This window comes from Salvelinus alpinus, chromosome 10 (assembly GCF_045679555.1).
Source record: "Salvelinus alpinus chromosome 10, SLU_Salpinus.1, whole genome shotgun sequence".
Lineage (NCBI taxonomy): Eukaryota > Metazoa > Chordata > Actinopteri > Salmoniformes > Salmonidae > Salvelinus > Salvelinus alpinus.
Window position 1 is genome coordinate 72,352,686 of NC_092095.1, and position 23,567 is coordinate 72,376,252.

At 42.7% G+C, this 23,567-nt stretch overlaps 2 protein-coding genes and 1 pseudogene across 2 annotated transcripts in view; all 3 read left to right on the forward strand.

The window, feature by feature from the left end:
* The window catches only part of LOC139533076 (zinc finger protein 135-like), a 302,249-nt gene that overhangs the window by 211,407 nt on the left and 67,275 nt on the right, over positions 1–23,567 (forward strand). The gene's annotated exons all lie outside the window — the stretch shown is intronic.
* The window catches only part of LOC139533047 (zinc finger protein 436-like), a 175,541-nt gene that overhangs the window by 40,038 nt on the left and 111,936 nt on the right, over positions 1–23,567 (forward strand). The window lies entirely within an intron of this gene.
* LOC139533029 (zinc finger protein 420-like) lies at positions 1,013–21,735 on the forward strand (annotated as a pseudogene).

The window sequence follows — 23,567 nt, forward strand, 5'->3', positions numbered from 1 at the left end:
CTCCAAGACTTCACAGTCTACTGTCGCCAGAAAATGTTCCAGCCTTAGAGGATCCTTCTGAGCCTGTGTAGGAACCTGATTAGAACAGAAAAGCAGGCTGATTTTAATTTGTATTATTTATTTTTTATACCGTATGTACTGAACAAAAATATAAACGCGACATGTAAAGTGTCCCATGTTCCATCCCATAAATGTTCCATACACACACAAAGCTTATTTCTCTCAAATGTTGTGCACAAATTTGTTTACATCCCTATTAGTGAGCATTTCTCCTTTGCCAAGATAATCCGCCCACCTGACAGGTGTGGCATATCAAGAAGCTGATTAAATTGCATTTTCATCATTACACAGGTGCACCTTGTGCTGGGGACAAGAGTAGCTGAGAAGGTGCTGCCTTGGCAGCAGCTAATGGGGATCCCTAACAAATATAAAACGAAAATGCCACTAAAATGGGCAGTTATGTCACACAACCCAATGCAACAGATGTCTCAAGTTTTGAGAGAGCATGCAATTGGCATGCTGACTGCAGGAATGTGCACCATAGCTGCTACCAGATAATTTAATGTTAATTTCTCTACCATAAGCCGCCTCCAAGTTGTTTTTGAGAATTTAGCGGTATGCCCAACAAGCCTCTCAATTGCAGACCACGTGTAGGGTGTTGTGTCGGGAGCGGTTTGCTGTTGTCTACAAAGTACTCCATGCTAGCATTGGGTTATGGTATGGGAGACAACGAACGCAATTGCATTTTATCAATGGTAATTTGAATGCACAGAGATACCATGACAAGATCCCGAGGCCCATCGTCCTGCCATTCATCCACCGAAGGATCTGTACACAATCCCTGGAAGCTGAAAATGTCCCAATTCTTCCATGGTCTGCATACTCACTAGACATGTCACCCATTGAGCCTGTTTGGGGTGGTCTGGATCGACGTGTATCACAGCTTGTTCCAGTTCCTGCCAATATATAGCAACTTCGCAATGAGGAATAGGCCCAGAAGCGGCCCTCTTCCGGTGGGCCGGAACTGATTGACTCGGCCCGGAATCAGAATTAATGACTGCCAAGAATCGGCCCAAGTACATCAGGCTGTTTCCATCTACCGGAATTGAGCCAGCTTTGCTGGCATCTTACCAGAATCCCCCCAGAAGCGGCCAGATGCAAATTTAAATAAATGTATACAAAATTACCAGACAGTAATTTTAAATATTACTATTATACATTGTATGCATACAAATTATACCCCTCCACCCCCCAAAAATAACGTCAGAGGAAATGCTGTATGGGACAAGGACATCCTGGCCGGCCAAACCCTCCCCTAACTCAGACGACGCTGGGCCAATTGTGCGTCGCCTCATGGGTCTCCTGGTCACGGCCGGCACTGGCATCGAACTAGCATCTGTAGCAATGCAGTTCGCACTGCGACTGCTGCGTTAATGCTTATCCGTTGCCATGTACAAAGTATCAAAATAGTCAAATACAACTTAAACCGGGCTCTAAAATTATTTAATTTAAATGTTAATTGTATTTTTTTAAATCACAGAAACAATGAAAAAATATGAACAAATAAATAATGAAATGTTAATTATATACAGACGCCCGTTTAATCATCTGCCAGAGAGTAGCCCCAATCGTCCCGAGACCCAAGTAATACATTTGGGAGCAGCAGCAGCAGCTACCCCCTTCTCATGTAACAGGGTAGGGCCAGCCCAAGGATCCCGCAATGCACGGACGGTGTTAGTGGGGGAACAGGAAGTTCCCGACAGGCGCGCACCATCTTCAGAATAAAAAAGCGCCAGAACTGTGCAGTGAAGAAGGTATCTTTTGTGCCCGTTTCCCTTTATTACTACAGGTACGTAATAGCACGTTTACATTTTCTAATTTCGAAAAAACATGTCATTCCATGCTAGGTAACAAATCCATTAAATTATTATCACGTTTGGTAAAGGTTTGATGTGATATTTTTGTGTCAAACCGAGTGAAGAACGTGGTGACGTTATACTATTTTACAAGTCACGTACCTAGAGACGTTGGGTTTGTCTTAGTGGATGTACATATTCTGCTCATGTTAATTTTCATAAAGAATCCTTTTATTTGAGATTTCTGAGCTGCATGTTATCGGTTTTGTGTAAAATTCACACGCTGGTAAAATGGCGGCGCCGCCTCGGACTGGGTCAACGGACTAAAGTGCAGGCAGTGTGGGTGCAGACCATTTTACGGTTGCGTTACTGTTTTGAAGCTGAATGTAATGCTTGTTGGTTTTCTACATGTGTACTAATATTCAGACACATGTAGTTGTTTCTATCTTTATCTATACATTTGAGTATGGTGTGAACGGAAATACTACTGGTTTTTGATTGAAACAACGAAGACGCGGTTCTTCAGGAAAATAATACATAGTGCTGCCTGAAACAAACTAACCTTGTACTTCATGGTTTTTGAGTCATTTTATGTGAATTTAGGAAATCTATATATTAAGTGATCTTAACTTTGTGTCCGTTGTGTTTTAATGTTAATGCAATAATGTTTTGTTGCCAATGCTCACCTACCTGATCTATTGAAATGAGATCCGTTCTTGACTTGGACAAGAGTTCACCTTAAATTTCTACTGTTTGAGCTCATGTTCCTCTTTATAGAATATTAGCTCAACAGTATTGTGGAGCTCCTGCACCTACATATAAACAGTACTGGCAACTATTTCAGTCCAAGTCAAGCACTGAATTAGATAATTGAACAAAAATAAATATAATATATTTTTAGAGAATAAAGAAGGTGCCAGAACTGGCAAGAAAATAACTTTTGTGTCTGTTTCTCTTCTACTACTTGCCGACTCAGGTATAAGGCCGGTAACATCAACAGAGAGGACAAACCCAGCTCTCCTCTCTCCTTCCACACTGAGTCCAAACCTACAGTCACTGGGTCCTGATTGTGACAGTGGAGCCCAGTTTGCACTGCAGGATCCAGAGATGGCATCAGTGAAGCTGGAAGACTGCAGTCAAACACTGGAGCTGAATGTCAACATTAAAGATGAAGAAGAGGAGGAGAAGATTGGAATATCTGTTTCTCATTGTAAGAGCAGGTTCTAAGTTTGTGTTTTTCGTTCCAACTTCCCACTGTGTATGAAAAGTTGCAGAAGAACTGTTTCATGATTAACTGTTTCAATGAGAAGGTAGAAGTGCCCACTATTTATAGACTATAGAATTAGAATAATCATTCTATTTCCATGATTCCAAAAGATCACCTTGGTGTTATGATCTAAATTGCAACATTTGGTTAAAAATAAGCACTAGTATCTTTGCCCAGTGTGTAAATTATCTCAAATGAGTGCAGGAAATTATTTTAGGTTGAAGTTGAATTGAACACTATAAAACAATCAGAATGGAGAAAGTCCCATTGAACATTTTTTTGAATATGTGTTGCCACCCTAGGGTCACGCACTACTCATAAAGCAAATGTAGAACTTTTATTAATCAAAAACATAAAATACCGTCAAAAATGTGAAAAATACCATGGTATGATATTTTTGCCACGTCGCCCAGCCCTATGTTAGAGCAAAAACCAAGCCACGGGGTCGAAAGAATTGTCCGTAGAGGTCCATGGAAGGAAAAATTCACAAGCTGGTAAAATGGCGGCGCCCATCCGGTCTGCGTCAACGGACTTCGGTGCAGGCAGTGTGGGTGCAGCAGAGACAATTTTCAGGTTGCACTACTGTTTTGAAGCTAAATGTAATGATTATCAGTTTCTACATGTGTAAAATATTGACACATTCAGTTTCTGTCTATAAACGATACTATGGTGTGAACGGAAATACAATTGTTTTTTGATTGGAATAATAACGTGAAGAGGGTTAAGGAAAATGGTACATGGTGCTGCCAAAAACTAACTGTAAACTTGTACTAAATGGTTTTTGAGTCTTGTATGCATTTGTCTACTACATGTTAAGTATTTGCTCAAAAGTATTGTGGGGCTCCTGCACCTAAATATAAACAGTACCGGCGTCCAAAATGAGTATGGGCAACTATTTCAGTCCAAGTCAACCACTGAATTAGATAATTGAACAATAAAAAATATAATATATTTAATAGAGAATAAAGAAAGTGCCAGAACTGTGAAGAAAATAACTTTTGTGTCCGTTTCTCCTCTACTACTTGCCGACTCAGGTATGAGGTCGGTAATATCAACAGTGAGGACAAACCCAGCCATCCTCTCTCCTTCCACACTGAGTCCAAACCTACAGTCACTGGGTCCTGATTGTGACAGTGGAGCCCAGTTTGCTCTGCAGGATCCAGAGATGGCATCAGTGAAGCTGGAGGACTGCAGTCAAACACTGGAGCCAAATGCCAACATTAAAGATGAAGAAGAGGAGGAGAAGATTGGGAAGTCTGTTAATCATGGTAAGAGCAGGGTTCTATCTAATTAAGTTTGTTTTTCATTCTAACTTCTCACTGTGTATGAAAAGTTGCAGTAGAACTGTTTCAATGAGAAGGAAGATGTTATTTCATGGTACTGAGACTTGTATGGTTTGACACCAGTATTGCCAGCATTTGTTTTATTAACTGGGCTATCTGGAGTGTTCAGAGTAGAGTGAAGTAAACAAACTGACAGTGTTTTAAAGTTATATGAAATGAGTCTGTGTAGTTTCTAACCCTTGTGGTAGTGAGTGGATGATATGGGTCATCATTTTCTTGACTTATGAGATACTTTTAGAATAGTTTTATTCTCCTTTTGTATTGCACAGCCTACTTGTGTGAATACGTACAGGTAGTCTAGTGGTTAGAGCATTGGGACAGTAACCGAAAGGTTGCTGGATCGAATCCCCGAAGACAAGGTAATAATCTGTTCTGCCCCTGAGCAAGGCAGTTAACCCACTGTTCCCCGGGCGCCGAAGACGTGGATGTCGATTATGGCAGCCCTCCGCACCTCTCTGATTCGGAAGACACATTTCAGTTGAATGCATTCAGTTGTACAACTGACGCGGTATCCCCTCTCCCATTCGGAAAGTATTTAGACTCCTTGACATTTTCCACGTTTTGTTACGTTACAGCCTTATTCTAAAATGGATTAAATAAACAATGTTCCTTATCAATCTACACACAATGCCCCATAATGACAAAGCAAATACAGGTTTTTAGAAATGTTTTCACGTTTATATAAAAAAAAACAGAAACCTTATTTACATAGGTATTCAGACCCTTTGCTATGATACTCGACATTGAGCTCAGGTGAATCCTGTTTCCGTTTATCAACTTTGAGATGTTACTACAACTTGATTGTCAACCTGTGGTAAATTCAATTGATTGGAAATGATTTGGAAAGGCACACACCTGTCTATATAAGGTCCCACATTTGACAGTGCGTGTCAGAGCAAAAACCAAGCCATGATGTCGAAGTAATTGTCTGTAGAGCATGGTGGTGGTAGCATCATGCAGTGGGGATGTTTTTCAGCGGCAGGGACTGGGAGGCTAGTCAGGATCAAGGGAAAGATTAACAGAGCAAAGAGAGATCGTTGATGAAAACCTGCTACAGAGCGCTCAGGTCCTCAGACTGGGGTGAAGGTTCACCTTCCAACAGGGCAACGATCCTAGGCACACAACCAAGACAACGCAGGAGTGGCTTTGGTACAAGATACGCCTTTTATTCTGTTAGTGAGGATTAATGACCGAGAGAAGGCAGGAGACACTTTGTCATGTTTAGAGTCGCTTGGGTTAAACTGCTCCCTTTAACCTCTAACGCCTACCAAACCCGGATCCGGGAGCCCCCCCATCACAAAAGCTGACTAGCATAGCCTAGCCTAAAGCCACAGGGATATCATATAATAAAATGTTCATGAAATCACAAGTCCAAGACACCAAATGAAAGATACACATCTTGTGAATAAAGCCATCATTTCTGATTTTTAAAAATGTTTTACAGGGAAGACAAAATATGTAAATCTATTAGCTAACCACGTTAGCAAAAGACACCACTTCCATACTCCACCATTTTCTTACTGCATCAGTAGCTATCACAAATTCGACCAAATAAAGATATAAATAGCCACTAACCAAGAAACAACCTCATCAGATGACAGTCTGATAACATTTATTGTATAGCATAGGTTTTGTTAGAAAAATGTGCATATTTCAGGTATAAATCATAGTTTACCATTGCAGCCCCCATCACAACTCTCACTAAAATGACTAGAATAACTACAGAGACCATCGTGTATTAGCTAATTACTCATCATAAAACATTTCTTAAAAATACACAGCGTGTAGCAGATGAAAGACACAGCTCTTGTGAATCAAGCCAATATTTCAGATTTTCTAAGTGTTTTAGAGCGAAAACACAACATAGCGTTATATTAGCTTAGCACAATAGCGAACATTACAACAGCATTGATTCAAGGCAAAAATAGCTATAACGTATAAACCACCAAAATATATACATTTTTTCACTAACCTTCTCAGAATTCTTCAGATGACAGTCCTGTAACATCATATTACACAATGCATATAGAGTTTGTTCGAAAATGTGCATATTTAGCGGCACAAATTGTGCTTATACAATGAGAAAAGTAGCCAAGAGCTCAAGCAATCTGTCCGGCGCCATCTTGGAAAGCCACCTACTCTTATCGAAAACTATTCATAAACTTGACTAAAAAAATACAGGTTGGACAGCAATTGAAAGACGACAAATTAGTTCTTAATGCAATCGCTGAATTACATTTTTAAAATTAACCTTACTGTGCAATACAGGCTTCGATAACACAATGCTACACTGCAAGCAATGGCGTTTCATGCATTTGACATTTTTCAACAGAACAATGAATTATCAGCATAAATAGTTCTTACTTTTCGATGAACTCTCATCAGAATCTTGGGAAAGGTGTCCTTTGTCAAAAAGAATTGTTGATAGGTTGGAGAACGTCCTCTTCAGAGTTGCAATTAGCAGTAAACATTAGCACGAAAGAGAGAGATACCCAAATTCCTACAGCGCCAAGGAAATAAATACCCGAAAATCGCAATATACTGACATAAACTGATATAATTTGGTTCAAAATAACAACATTACGATGTCTTCAACACCTATATCGAATAAAAACACAGCCGGAAATGTCTGAGATCTATAACCGATGGTTCCAAAAGAACGTTCCCAGGTCCTCAATGCTCCCGAGCGAAGGTGAAAAGAATGAGCCACCTCGTTCCCAATCAATTTATAAACTTTGGGAACTACGTAGAGACGCCATTTCAAGACTCCCTATTCGCTAACAACCAGGGGAAGGCGTATGCAGTGCATCTCAACCAATAGAAGACAGTCAGAGTTATCCACAGGTCTGGGAACAGCAAGCAGATTTCAGCATTTTCAAATCCTCATAGGAGAATTGCTCTAAGTCTAGTTCTGTTTCACTTACAGACATAATTCAAACGGTTTTAGAAACTAGAGAGTGTTTTCTATCCAATAGTAATAATAATATGCATATTGTACGAGCAAGAATTGAGTACGAGGCAGTTTAATTTGGATACGAATTTGTACTATGTCGAAATGGCACCCCCCTAGTGGCAAGAAGTTAAAACCTCTCTGGTCTAGGGGGCAGTATCCTGAATTTCGGTTGTCTGACGCGCTCAAAGTAAACTGCCTGTCACTCAGGCCCAGAAGCTAGGATATGCATATAAATGGTAGAATTGGATAGAAAACACTGAGTTTCTAAAACTGTTAAAATAATGTCTGTGGGTCTAAAAGAACTGTTATGGCAGGCGAAAACCAAGCTTTTTCTTTTTAAGCTTCCAGCCACTTCAAATGTAAAGTAAACAGTAACTTGATTATGCCATTCTTAGTGCAAATTTCGGAAAATAAAAAAGACCGAGCTAAAAGATAAATTGCAGTAAATTAAATTAAATTTTGCTATTACAGTTAATGTAAGTGTTACGTTATCAATCCTGAATGTCCTATAATGCGGGACGAAGGAATGTATTTTTTTTCCCATTCTTTGAATGTTTTTACTTAGTACATTTATTTGTACTAATTTACTTGCTTTTGAAAACTGACTTCTGGCTCCCAAATTGAAGTTCCTATGGCTTCCAGTAGATGTCAACAGTCTTTATACATGGTTTCAGGCTTGGTTTTTGAAAAACCATTGAGTAATTGTTATTTGTCCATGGGGAGCACTAAGGGAAAAGTAGTCTCTTTGCCCGCGTGAACGAGGGTGCGCTCTTTGTAATTTTCCTTTCCTATTGAAAATACTAGACGCCGTATGAAGTACTATCATTTATTTAGATATTAGACTACCTGACAATTAATTAGAAGTGTTGTTTGGATGAACTTTACCGGTAACTTTTGGGACTTTGTCTGCATGTTGAACTGGTGGATTACTGAACTCAATGACTCCTACTAAACTGACTTTTTAGGATATAAAGAAGGACTTTATCGAACAAAACGAACCATTCATCTTGTAGCTGGGACCCTTGGGATTGCAAACAGAGGAAGATCTTCAAATGTAAGTGATTTATTTTATCGCTATTTGGGATCTTGTGACGCCTGTGCTGGTTTGAAAAATATGTTGTTGTGGGGTGCTGATCTCAGATAATCGAATGCTCTGCTTTCGCCGTGAAGCCTATTGTAAATCGGACAACGCGGTTCGATTACCAAGATTCTAAGCTACAGAATGGTGTATAACACTTGTATTTTCATGAATGTTTAATATTAATATTTTGAATTTGGCGCTCTGCAATTTCACCGGATGTTGTCGCAGGTGGACTGCTAGCGGTACACTGATCCCTAACAGGTTTTAATGGATCAGTCGTCTACCAGGCTACACTCTACGATTGGGGGAGGTGGGAGAGGAAGCGTTGGATGTCTCGGTTAGGTAGACAGTAGAATGGGGTGCAGTGTTTTACAGTTAGCATAGATTTATTTTTGTTTGTTCCAACAGATCTTTACATATTTTTCTCACTACAAAATATTCCTGCGTTCCTTCTGGTTACTAAACATATTTTAGACATGTCTTTATGCTATAGCTTATTCCATGTTTACGTCTTTGTTTAAACTGAAATGTACTTTGTGGAATGTCTGTGGAGTTTGTAAACTATCCAAGCTTAAACAGGTTATTACTAGGCTTAAACAGCTTCATTAATCTATTGTGTTCCTACAATACACTCACTTGTTGAAGGATGAGCTACTTAAAGTATGCAGGAGATGGCAAGTAATAGCATCCTGTTTCTCCTCTCATTCTCATGGTGTTATGGTTTTAATTCATAAATCTGTTCCGTTTCAAGTGAATAATATTATAACTGATACATCTTGTATCAGGGAGGGAACTCTTTGAATGAGCATGTTAATGTTTATGGTCCTAATGATGAAATCCCAAATTTTTTGAGAATTTATTTCTGTTGATAACCTCCCTTCCTGGTAAAGTCCTAATGGCAGGGGATTTTAATTGATCCTCATCTAGATCACTCCTCTGGTTTAGACACTTCCCACTAGCAGAGTAGAAAGAAATTACAGCTTTTCATTAAGGACTTAAATCTATGTGAACCTTGGAGGACTCAGAACCAGAGTAAAAGGGAGTATTCCTGTTACTCGTCAACATTTTAAATAATTTTATCATACAGACTACTTCTTAGTTTCTTGCTCATTGCTTCCCAATGTAGCAGGGCGTGGCTATGATAGTATTGTTCTGAGTGACCGTTCCCCTGAGTCATTATTTTATAGGCATGCAAAACTAGTATGGTGTTTGCGTCCCAGATGGTTACAGGACCCAGACTTCTTACATTACGTTGGAGTGCATAAAGATGTTTATTTTACATTGAACACTGACCAAATGTCAGCAAGTACCAGATGGGAGGCTTTCAAAGCACATATTAGTTATGTGAAATATCACAACAAGATACATATCTAGCAAGATATGTGAAATATTACAGTATTTGTTTGAAAAGTAGCAAAGAATAGCTCCACCTATAACAGTAACGCTAGTTAGTGAAGCCTGAGACTAACGTTACAGTATGGACAGTCCAAAATAGTTGTAGATGATCCACAACACAGGGTCTTTTGCTAGTAGCTACCAAGTAACAGTGGCCCTCCCATATAGCATTCATGTAGTATACCATGATACGTTTACAAACCAAAAAAAGTATCAAAGATCAGAAATGAACAGCCTACGTGAGAAAAAGATGCCATTGAATATGTGCTACATTACCCAAAGTTCCTTTGCATGTGAGTGTCAATCATTTTAGTCCAAGGATATGATCGAAAGGCCTCCATCATTCCTAAATGGAAGAGGTTTGGAACCACCAATACTTTTTTAGGAAGCTGGACACCCGGCCAAACTGAGACATAAGTTGAGAAGGACCTTGGTCAGGGAGGTGACCAAGAAGCCGATGGTCACTCTGACAGAGCTCCTCTGTGGCGAAGGGAGAACCTTCCAGAAGGACAACTATCTCTGCAGCACTCCACTAATCATGCCTTTATGGTAGAGTGCCCAGATGGAAGCCACTCTTCAGTAAAAGGCTCATGACAACCTGCTTGGAGTTTGCCAAAAGACACCGAAAGGACTCAGATCATGAGAAACAAGATTCTCTGGTCTGATAAAACCAAGATTGAACTCTTTGGCCTTAATGTCAAGCATCACGCCTGGAGGAAACCTGGCACCATCCCTACAGTGAAGCATGGTGGTGGCAGGAGCAATTTGTGGGGATGTTTTTCAGCGGCAGGGACTGGGAGACTAGTCAGGATCGATTGAAAGATGAACGGCGCAAAGTTCAATGAAGTACAGATAGATCCTTTATGAAAACCTGCTCCACAGTACTCAGGACCTCAAACTGGGGGTGACGGTTCACCTTCCAACAGGACGACTACCCTAAACACAAAGCTAAGACAACACAGGAGTGTCTTCGGGACAAGTCTCTGAATGTCCTTGAGTGGCCCAGCCAAAGCCCAGACTTGAACCCAATCGAATATCTCTGGAGAGATATGAAAATAGCTGTGCGGCGACACGTCTACAGAGAAGAATGCGAGAAACTCCCCAAAACAGCTATGCCAAAGCTTGTAGCGTCATACCCAAGAAGACCCAAGGCTGTAATCGCTGACAACTGTGCTTCATCAAAGTATGGAGTAAGGGTTCTGAATATTTATGTAAATGTGATATTTCCGTTTCGGGAAAAAAATGTAAATATTCCAATCATTTTTTGTTGATATTAGAAACAATTAAAATAAGGGCTGTGTTTCGTGTTGGCTTACCCTGGCGTGACGATTTGATAACCATGTAATCACATCACATGTTCAACCTTCCCAAGTTCTCTCACGTCACCCCGCTCCTCCGCTCTCTCCACTGGCTTCCAGTTGAAGCTCGCATCCGCTACAAGACCATGGTGCTTGCCTACGGAGCTGTGAGGGGAACGGCACCTCCGTACCTTCAGGCTCTGATCAGGCCCTACACCCAAACAAGGGCACTGCGTTCATCCACCTCTGGCCTGCTCGCCTCCCTACCTCTGAGGAAGTACAGTTCCCGCTCAGCCCAGTCAAAACTGTTCGCTGCTCTGGCACCCCAATGGTGGAACAAACTCCCTCACGACGCCAGGTCAGCGGAGTCAATCACCACCTTCCGGAGACACCTGAAACCCCACCTCTTTAAGGAATACCTAGGATAAAGTAATCCTCCTAACCCCACCCCTCCCCCTTAAAAGAGTTAGATGCACTATTGTAAAGTGGTTGTTCCACTGGATTTCATAAGGTGAATGCACCAATTTGTAAGTCGCTCTGGATAAGAGCGTCTGCTAAATGACTTAAATGTAAATGTAAATGTAAATCTCTCTCGGACAATGTGACTTATCAATATATTAGTCTTTATTTCCTCTCAGATTATAAAATGCTAATTAGCATCAAAGTAGACATCATGCAAAACAACCAATCACCGCAAGCTCCTGCATGTCATCTCTAGCTGACACCTTTGCTAACAGGTATTGTGTCAATTTAAAACTTGCACAAGACAGTTCACAGAATTGTACATTTTAAATAAATGTAGCCTATTTATTCATTACTAAATGTAGCTAACATTAGTTAACCCAGAGATCCTTACCGTTGCCTAGTTTTGTCAGTCTTGTTCTGATCATCATGGCATTTGTAGTTTTATGATAGTGTTGGTCAATTTCTTCAACAGATGATCAGGTCTATATAATTATCAAACATACATTAGTAATGGAACGGAAATACTTTTTGTTTAAGTATTCAAATTCTCCTTTAGTAATACAATTGTAGGCAGCTGTTGGTACAGTATATGATAGCTCTCCCCAGGTTCTGCAAAATGTCTAAGACATCCTGTAACTCATATAGCCTCCCCAGTCCTCTGTGTGACTTTCCCTGGCAACAACATTTTAATAAATCTAACCTCCCAATGACAGCAGCAACCATCTTGTCAGCAATTAAAAGCTCAGAAGTGGGTTTGACTGAAACTTGATCTTTCATCACAAGTATAGGATCATAAGGTGAATGAGTCCAAGCATCTTCTGACAGGTGGCTGTTTTCATTAGGCCTGCGGTAGCCTTGTGTTCTCAGGAAACCAGTCGTATTCTCAGAACCTCATAGGCAGGTGTGGCCCAGACATGAGGAGTATGAACGTAGGCGGTTTCCGCCTTCTGATCGTGTCTGAAGGGCACAACACTCAAAACAGGTGTTAACACACACACACAGAGGTCTCCTGAAGAGGAGACCTTACAGTTTATCATAACACAATGTATTAACCGTTTAAAAGGTTTAACCCTTTCAATAGCCACATTAGCAGCTAATTATATTTCATTTTTGTGGGGGTAAATACAAATCTTTGTCATCTTGTCCCAGAAATTTACACGGTTATCAAAACGTCATTCCAGGGTAAGCCTACATGAAACACAGCCCTTATTTAAGTGTTTATAAAATCCCCAACGGGAAAAAATGAATGGTGGAAACTGGATTGGAACCATTTCATGTTTGACTGCTAGGTTTTATGGGTATTATGATTTATACTGTGGTACTCTATTGGTATGCAGCTACTTGGGTGTGGATGAGGTGAGACGGCGGATAAGAAAAAAATGGGATTTCAATGGGGGATTGCACAAGCTTTCTGGAAGATCTGATGGAGAAGATGGTGGACAAGAAGAAAAGTGGAATGTTTTGAGTGAATATGGAATGGAGGATGACACAGAGCCTTTAGAAGAGCTACAGGAGGGAAGTGAATGTGACGAGTGAGGATGAATTAACTGCGATGGCAGGTGTAGTGTGGTGAGGAAGGAGCTGAGTGTAGAGGGAAGCAGTGTGGTGAGGAAGGAGCTGAGTGTAGAGGGAAGCAGTGTGGAGAGGAAGGAGCTGAGTGTAGAGGGAAGCAGTGTGGTAAAGCCGAGGTAAAACAGAGCCCTCAGGTGACCAAAAGCCCTGTCCGCCTCAGCCGACCACTGCAAACGCACCGGTCCTCCCTTCAGCAGTGAGGTAATGGGAGCTGCTACCTGACCAAAGCCCCGGATGAACCTCCGGTAGTGGTTGGCAAACCCTAGAAACCGCTGCACTTTCTTTACCGTGGTGGGAGTCGGCCAATTACGCACAGCTGAAATGCGGTCACTCTCCATCTCCACCCCTGATGTTGAAATGCGATACCCTAGGAAGGAGATGGCCTGCTGGAAGAACAGTCATTTCTCAGCCTTGACGTACAGGTCATACTCCAACAGTCGTCCAAGTACCCTGCGCACCAAGGACACATACTCGGCGCGTGTAGCGGAGTATATCAGAATGTCATCAATATACACCACTACACCCTGCCCGTGCAGGTTCCTGAAAATCTCGTCTACAAAGGATTGGAAGACTGATGTAGCATTCATCAACCCGTATGGCATGACAAGGTACTCATAATGGCCTGATGTGGTACTAAACGCCGTCTTCCACTCTTCTCCCTCCCGGATACGCACCAGGTTGTAAGCGCTCCTGAGATCCAATTTTGTGAAGAAGTGTGCCCAGTGCATTGACTCGATCGCACTGGCTATGAGAGGTAGCGGGTAACTGTACCTCACAGTGATTTGGTTAATGCCTCGATAGTCAATACACGGGCGCAGACCTCTATCCTTCTTCTTCACAAAAAATAAACTCGAGCAGGCAGGTGACGTGGAGGGCAGAATGTACCCCTGCCCCAGAGATTCGGAAACATATGTTTCCATAGCCGCCGTCTCCTCTTGCGACAGGGGATACACGTGACTCCTGGGAAGTGCTACGTTTACCAGGAGATTTATCGCACAATCCCTCCGTCGATGGGGTGGTAATTGAGTCGCCTTCTTCTTACAGAAGGCGAGAGCCAAATCGGTATATTCAGAGGGGATGCGCACGGTGGAGACCTGGTCTAGGCTTTCCACTGTAGTAGCACCGATGGAAACCCCTAAACACCTCCCCGAGCATTTTCGTGACCACCCCGTGAGAGCGGTCTGTTGCCACGAAATAGTGGGGTCATGACAGGCCAACCAGGGTCGGCCCAGCACCACGGGAAACGCAGGAGAATCAATAAGGAAGAGACTGATTCTCTCCTTGTGACCCTCCTGCGTAACCATGCCCAGTGGAGCGGTGGCCTCCATAGTCGACCATTAGGGTCAGGGCTAACTATCTAGGGCGTGCACAGGGAAGGGCATATCCACAGGAACAATGGGGATCCCTAAACTATGGGCAAATGATCTGTCAATAAAATTCCCAGCTGCGCCTGAATCTACGAGCGCCTTATGCTGGGAATGCGGGGAGAACTCAAGAAAATTAATGAACAAAAACATGTGAGCAACCAGGGGCTTTGGGTGAGCCTGGTGCCGACTCACCTGGGGTGACACAAGAGTGCCCTGACTGCTGCCTCGACTCCCAGAGGAACCTCCCCAGCACCGACCGGCAGTGTGCACTCTGCGGGCACAGATGGTGCATGGAATGGCCCCGCCTCCGGTCGCCCTAAGTGCAGCACCTCCCAGCTCCATGGGCGTCGGAGCGGTGGTGATGGGGGATGGAATTGACAGACCCCGATCTGGATGTCCGCGGGTAGCCAGCACGTTATCCAGCCGGATGGACAGGTCCACCAGCTGGTGGAATGTGAGAGTGGTCCAACACCGCTTCTTCTTCCCCCCATAAGGCCTTTCCTGAGAGGCAGGAGACGAGGGCGGCCACGCTCTCACAGCCTGAGGGAGCCAGGTGGACGGTTGCCAGGTAGAGCTCTAGCTGGAGCAAGAGCCCCTGACATCCCGCCGCCGTACCATCATACTCCCTCGGTTGGGCGAGCCGGATCCCACTGGGACCAGGTGAAGGAGGGGTCATTATAGGTGAAACTGGTGGTGCTGGTGGAGACGCTGGAGGATCTCCTCCTCTCTTCCATCGCTCCATGGTTTGCAGCACGCGGTCCATGGCGCTGCCGAGATGCTGGGGAATAGTAGAATGCTGCTGGACTCGCTCTTCAACCCCTACGGCAGCGGCACCTGCTCCTGCTGACTCCATTTGAGGTGTGTGTTTCTGTCAAGGCTTTGGGTAACTGGTGAAAAGGAGTCAGGCGCAGGAGAGTTGAGATGCGTGGACAAGGTATTTAATACACGAAAAAACACCAGTATAGAAACAATACAACGGTGCGTGAAATATACCTGTACCACGAATAAACAGGCGTAGATACAAAGCCCGGCAACAAAATACCAGCCGTCAGATATAGCCATCAACATAGAACAAACACGCACACATACATGTGGGAAACAGAGGGTTAAATACTGAACATGTAATGGATCGGAGATGGCTAGTAGACCGGTGACGTCGACCGCCGAGCGCCGCCCGAACAAGGAGAGGGACCGACTTCGGTGGAAGTCTTGGACTTCGGTGGAAGTCTTGACAGTTCCTCTTATAGAATATTAGCTCAACAGTATTGTGGAGCTCCTGTGCCTAAATATAAACAGTACCGGCACCTATTTCAGTCCAAGTCAAGCACTGAAATAGATAATTGAACATATAATATATTTTTAGAGAATAAAGAAAGTGCCAGAACTGTCAAGACAATAACTTTTTGTGTCTGTTTCTCATTGTTACTACAGGATTAGAATTAAGTCTGAGGCCGGTAACATCAACAGTAACGACAAACCCAGCCTGCCTCTCTCCTTCCACACTGAGTCCAAACCCACAGTCACTGGGTCCTGATTGTGACAGTGGAGCCCAGTTTGCACTGCAGGATCCAGAGATGGCATCAGTGAAGCTGGAAGACTGCAGTCAAACACTGGAGCTGAATGTCAACATTAAAGATGAAGAAGAGGAGGAGAAGATTGGGAAATCTGTTAATCATGGTAAGAGCAGGGTTCTATCTAACTAAGTTTGTTGTTCATTCCAACTTCCCACTGTGTATGAAAAGTTGCAGTAGAACTGTTTCAATGAGAAGGTAGATTTTATTTCATGCTACTGAGACTTGCATGGTTTGACACCAGTATTGCCAACATTTGTTTTATTAACTGAGCTATCTGGAGTGATCAGAGAGTAGACTAAAGAAGTGAAGTAGACAAACTGCCAGTGTTTTAAAGTTCTATGAAATGAGTCTGTGTAGTTACTAACCCTTGTGATAGTGAGTGGAGGATGATATGAAATGAGTCTGTGTAGTTACTAACCCTTGTGATAATGAGTGGAGGATGACACGCCCCTTTTTAGCTTTCATCTCTTACCCACTTTTAGAATAGTTTTATTCCCCTATATTGTACAGCCTACTGATATGAATACATATGTCACCCGGTACAGACAGAAGAGGACCGGCCACCCCTTTGAGCCTGGTTCCTCTCTGTTTCTTCCAAGGTTCCTGCTTGGAAGTTTTTCGTGGCCACTGTGCTTCTACATCTGCATTGCTTGCTCTTTGGGGATTTTGGGTTGGTTTCTGTAAAGGACTTTGTTACAACTTTTGTAAAAAGAGCTTCATAAAATACATTTGATTGACATGTATATCACACCAATTGACTGGTTGTTCTGATATTGTTCACACAGGAGACCATGTTGAGACATTCTCTACATCCAGAGAGCATCAGCAGAAAGATCACAGCGCAAAGAGGTCTTACCACTGCTCACATTGTGAGGAGATTTTCCCATTTCTATCAAAGCTAAAAATACACCTAAAAATACACACAGGAGAAAAGCTTTACTCCTGCTCTGAATGTGGAAAATGCTTCAAAACATCAACTGCGCTAAAAGTTCATCATGGAACACACAGAGGAGAGAAGCCTTACTCCTGCTCTGACTGTGGAAAGAGTTTCTCTCATCGGGACACCTTAAAACGACATGAACATATACACACGGGAGAGAAGCCTTACTCCTGCTCTGACTGTGGGGTGAGTTTCTCTCGACTGGGTACCTTAAAACAACATGAACGTACACACAAAGGAGAGAAGCCGTACTCCTGCTCTGACTGTGGAAAGAGTTTTACTCGACCAAGCCACCTAAAACAACATGAACATATACACACAGGAGAGAAGCCTTACTCCTGCTCGGACTGCGGGGCGAGTTTCTCTCACCGGAACACCTTAAAACGTCATGAACATATACACACAGGAGAGAATACTTACTCCTGCTCTGACTGTGGAAAGAGTTTCTCTCAACTGGGTACCTTAAAACAACATGGACGTACACACACAGGAGAAAAGCTTTACTCCTGCTCTGAATGTGGAAAATGCTTCAAAACATCAACTGACCTAAAAGGTCATCAGAGAACACACACAGGAGAGAAGCCTTACTCCTGCTCTGACTGCGGGGCGAGTTTCTCTCATCGGAACACTTTAAAACGTCATGAACATATACACACAGGAGAGAAGCCTTACTCCTGCTCTGACTGTGGAAAGAGTTTCTCTCGACCAAGCCACCTAAAACAACATGAACGTATACACACAGGAGAAAAGCTTTACTCCTGCTCTGAATGTGGAAAATGCTTCAAAACATCAACTGACCTAAAAGGTCATCAGAGAACACACACAGGAGAGAAGCCTTACTCCTGCTCTGACTGCGGGGCGAGTTTCTCTCATCGGAACAATTTAAAATGTCATGAACATATACACACAGGAGAGAAGCCTTACTCCTGCTCTGACTGTGGAAAGAGTTTCTCTCGACCAAGCCACCTAAAACAACATGAACGTTTACACACAGGAGAGAAGCCTTACTTCTGCTCTGACTGTGGAAAGAGTTTCTCTGAACGGGGCACCTTAAAACACCATGAACGTATACACAAAGGAGAGAAGCCTTACTCCTGCTCTGACTGTGGAAAGAGTTTCTCTCGACCAAGCCACCTAAAACAACATGAACGTTTACACACAGGAGAGAAGCCTTACTTCTGCTCTGACTGTGGAAAGAGTTTCTCTCAACTGGGTACCTTAAAACAACATGAACGTATACACACAGGAGAGAAGCCTTACTCCTGCTCTGACTGTGGTAAGAGTTTCTCTCGACCGTGCACCTTACAAAAACATAAACGTATACACACAGGAGAGAAACCTTACTCCTGCTATGACTGTGGGGCAAGTTTCTCCCGTCCGGACACCTTAAAACAACATGATTGTATACACACAGGAGAGAAGCCTTACTCCTGCTCTGACTGTGTAAAATGCTTCAAAACATCAACTGCCCTAAAAGTTCATCAGAGAACACACACAGGAGAGAAGCCTTACTCCTGCTCTGACTGTGGAAAGAGTTTCTCTCACCTGGGCACCTTAAAACAACATGAACGTATACACAAAAGAGAGAAGCCTTACTCCTTTTCTGACTGTGGGGCAAGTTTCTCTCGTCCGGACACCTTAAAACGATCTGAACATATACACACACTGGAGAGAAGCCTTACTCCTGCTCTGACTGTGGAAAGAGTTTCCCTTGAATGTGCCATTTAAAAAGACACCAAGGGAAACACAAGAGGAGCCTTACCACTGATCTGACTGTAGAAAATGTTAAAACACCAGCTGAGCTTAAAGGTCATTAGAGAAAAGACAAAGGAGAGAAGCCTTACTTCTGCTCTCAATGTGGCAAGAGTTTTTCCCAATTGGGCAATGTAAAAACACACCAACGGATACACACTTGAGAGAAGCCTTATCACTGCACTGACTGTGGGAAGAGATTCTACAGATTGGGCCATTTAAAAAGACATCAATGTATACATAAAGGAGAGAAGCCTCATCAGTTCTCTCAGACCAGCTAAGATTAGACACTCCACTTAATTCTCATGTCATTAAATAATTGTCAATGTTGAATTGGATCAAATGAAGAAAGTGGAGAACACTATTGTAATCCTATAGTTTCTCACTGTGAGAGAACAATGCAGAGGAAAGGGAGCGTTATAGAATGTTAGCCTCTCTTTACTGATCAGTGTGCACCTTGTCAGTTTTGGTGTGAGAGAGAATAAAGTAGACGGCACACGTCAAACGTTTGATTTATGACCCTATGTCCGGATGACGTGTGCATGCCCATATTTGGGCATCCGGTCAGGACATCCTGGCGGGAAGTGATTACGTGGTTATGCCCATATATGGGCATCCTGTTCCTGTTCTCACGCCTTAGTGAGTGCGACAATATTTATATAATGCCTTTGAAGTTGTCATGATGATTGATGTCTAGGGACCTCTTTGAACTGGGGGGGGATGAACATTTCAAAGAGTTTGACCCCCCCCACCCCCTGTTTTATTGACCTTAGGGTTGTTGTCTATGAAACACGAATGTCTTGGGGTATTGAGATTGGCAGACGCCTTATACATAAAGCCCAGAACAAGACATGCGGCCCCAGAACACTAAACAAAATTTTTAAAATCAGCATGGATTTTGTGATCAGTGGCAAAGCAGTGATGACTGTAACAACGGAAGCAGGACCTCGGTTGAAACATAGAGAAAGGGCCAAGTATCAAGCCACAATATACGATGCGCCAAAAAAGCGGTTTCTAAGTGCGTATAGAACCCAAATACCGCCCGCAACTGCTCTGAAAGATCAAGTGCTGATGTCTAATGGACATCAATGGGGGTATCGGTTTGATTACCTGGCCTGTAGAGTGAACCTCTATACGGTAGCCGAAGGAGAAGAATATACAGACCAGACTTTAGGAGTGGACTACGGGCTTGAAGACTAGATGGTTTTTCGCAAGGCTGTGTGTCCCGAACTGAGCCTTATCACCAAGGGGTATAGCTTGTTCACGGGCTACGAGACCCGTTGGGAAGGTGCCCCTGACTCCTCAGGAAGAATATTTCACAGGGTGAAAATACAAAGAAAGAATGGACTTCCATGTGGCTACGTGGAGTTCTATATCAGCAACGAGGAAACCCGCAACCAAAACATTCATGATGGTGGCCTGACTGGGGATTTTAGGTTGCGCATGCTTATTCCTTTTAAAATTTGGGATCTAATGGAATTGAAAATGTTACAGCTGTTGGACGCTCTCTTTGTGCAGAGCCAACAGCGGCAGAGCATTGTTCATGTAAAGAAGTGCATAATATATACGAATCCTGAGGATTATGATTCAAAGGAGCCCCAAGAAGGTACATCCTCAGAAGGGAGAGCCTCCGAAAAAAACTAAGTACGCGGCTGCGTTAACCACGCCCTGATACCCAAAGGACTGGTTCAACAATAAAAGGAGTGCCCTTAAAGCCTCCAGTTCTTCATTTCATCATACACCATGGATATTCATACAACATACCAGGACTCCGATACGACATGGGGGCCAGACCCTAAGGACTCTATGCCTCGCAGCCCGACATTCTACTCCCCCCTGGCGAGACCCACGACACCCCCTACATTTACACAGCCTGAGGATGTGTTTGATGGGGTAGTCAGTACTATTTTTGTGGACACCATCAAGGCCTCTGTAGCCACACTTTTAGACGTGGTGATTGGAGAATATATAAGAGAAAAATGCATCGGTTGTGAGATCAATCAACCCAGCCAGCGCCGTCATCCGTGCCTATACGACCCGCCAAGATACTACTTCTTCAACCATTTTGAGGAGCTGGTGAAAAGACTGTGGTCCTGCAGGTTTATACCATCGCTGGTCAGAGCCCTGGAGTCTATGGGTCTTGTGCCGTCTATCCCCAGAGTTTACGGGGTAACCGAGGCATTCCTACATGAACTGAAGGAGGCAATCTACGTCCACGAGAAACTCAAAGAAATCCGACACACCCTGGTGGACGACAATAAATACCGGGAAGCTGTGGTGGCTGATGTGATGACTTTCTGGCTCAATAAACCCCAAGAGACCGAGTGACATTTTGTTATTTAGTTGTAAAGCAATGGGTAACTATGTGTCGACGATGTTAGAGAGAATAAATAAAATTCTTCTTTTGAGAGAACTTACAAATGTTATGCATCAGATTATTGAAAATAAAGTGAACAATGTATCGTTCTACACAACACACAATGCCTGGGTTAATGAAGAGCGTGTGCTGAAAATGGAACAAATCATGAATCATGTACGACATACGGGCGAGAGTCTGCAATGGACACAACTGGTATCACGTCTTGTGGATGATTCTGAAGAATTAGAAACAACTTTGTCTAAGATTTTACTTTATTTGTTTGAAACACCATTTAATTGTAACGTGTATCATATTTGTTGTTTATATGCTTATATATCGGACATGTGTGTTTAAAAAAATTCCGCGACACAAGCCTGTAAATCTAAACCAAATATACAGGGTGTTGCATGCTGTGATCGTTGAGAAAACTGGGACATGTATCCTGCAAAGAATCCTGGATTGTCTGTATACGTAATAATACTTGATGCATAAAATAAAAATTCTAAAATGAAAGTGAAATGTTGTCGTTATTTGAAAGTGGCTCATTAACGTTATTGTACCTCAGCGAGGCAAGAAGGATGGCGGAGCAGATGTTGAAAAACATTTATTATAATCCCTCTAACCCCGGGTCTTATGGGGATAAAGAGCATTTCCAGAGAGCTATAGCCGAAGAAACAGGTAGCCTGTTAAGCGATGCTAAAGTGAATGAGTGGTTATCAGAGCAGGATGCCTATACTCTCCATAAACCTGTAAGAAAACAATTTCCAAGAAATAGAGTTTTTTCTACGCATCCCTTGTCCCAATTTCAGGCGGATCTATGTGACATGCAGGCCCTTGCAGATAAAAATGATGGAAATCGCTACATGCTAACGGTTATAGATATTTTCTCTAAAATAGCATTTGTAAGGGGCTTAAAAAATAAGAGCGGGGCAGAGGTGACCCGGGCCTTTGACTCTATCTTGAAGGAAGGAGGAGCCCCCAAGAAAGTGCAGACTGATGGCGGAAAATCATTTTTTAATAATACTTTTCAGAAACTCATGAAGAAGCACAATATCATACATTTTGCTACAGGCTCGGATTTGAAAGCTTCAGTTGTTGAACGCTTTAACAGAACTCTGAAGGAGCGGATGTGGAGATATTTTACAGCTCACAACACGCATAGATATATCGATATAGTTCAAGATTTAGTGAAGGGATACAACAGCAGCTACCATAAGAGTATACATATGAAGCCCTCCGAGGTCTCTTCTGAAGACTCTTTTCAAGTCTTTAAAAATCTGTATGGTTTGTTCCCCCTTCGCCGTAAGAAAAAATATACTCGACTAAAAATATGAGCAAGGTTACAGCGATGAGTTGTTCACCGTTACCGAGTGTCTGCCACGCATACCCCCGGTCTACAAGTTAAAAGATTATGACGGGGAGCTTATAGAGGGATCTTTTTATGAGAAGGAATTACAGAAGGTACAGTTGGGTAAAGACAAAGTCTTTCACGTGGAGGAGATTCTAGATCAAAAGAGAGAAAAGGGTAAAACAAATCATGGAACACACCGGCTTCTACCTGACTTTCCCCACTAATGCGTCTGCACATATATATCGTAATAATCAGAGTTCGAATTATACTACCAATTTTCCAAAGCCTATAGAGTTATCAGAGGCCTGGGAAGTAGGTCTCAGCGAGATTACATACCCCCATAGTTGGTATAATATCAAAGATAAGGACCGTGATTTTTATTGCAAAAAGTTATCGGAACCTGCAAAACTTATTAAGCTTAAAAAAGGATTCTATAGAACCGTCGACAGGATCGTCTGAGTTGAATGAACACCTAACCCTGAACAATATGGAAATATTCCTGATCGACAACCCTATACACATAAACGGGTACAAATCTCAGGGGATGCTGACGGGGGTATAAAGACCAGCGGTAATTTAGCCTACATGTTGGGGATGGGTCCCAATAAATGGACGGATGTGAAAGATAAATTATTCCCAATCCCTGCAGATATATATGCAGGATTTTACAACATATTTGTGTATACCGACATCATATCCTATCAAAGGGTCGGAGACAGCTGTGTGCCCCTCCTGAGAACAGTTCATATAGACGGAAAGGATGGGGACATAGTCACTGTCACCTACGACAAGCCACACTACGTACCTGTAAGCAAGAAATATATTGAAAACATTCTGGTTGAGCTTAAAACGGATCAGAACGAAAACATCGAATTTACTTATGGTAAAACGATTGTAATACTCCACTTTAGACCCTCCAAAACCTCTCTACATATTTATAAACATAATACAAATACATTTTAAAAGGGTTATGGACCATCAACATCTCGACCCT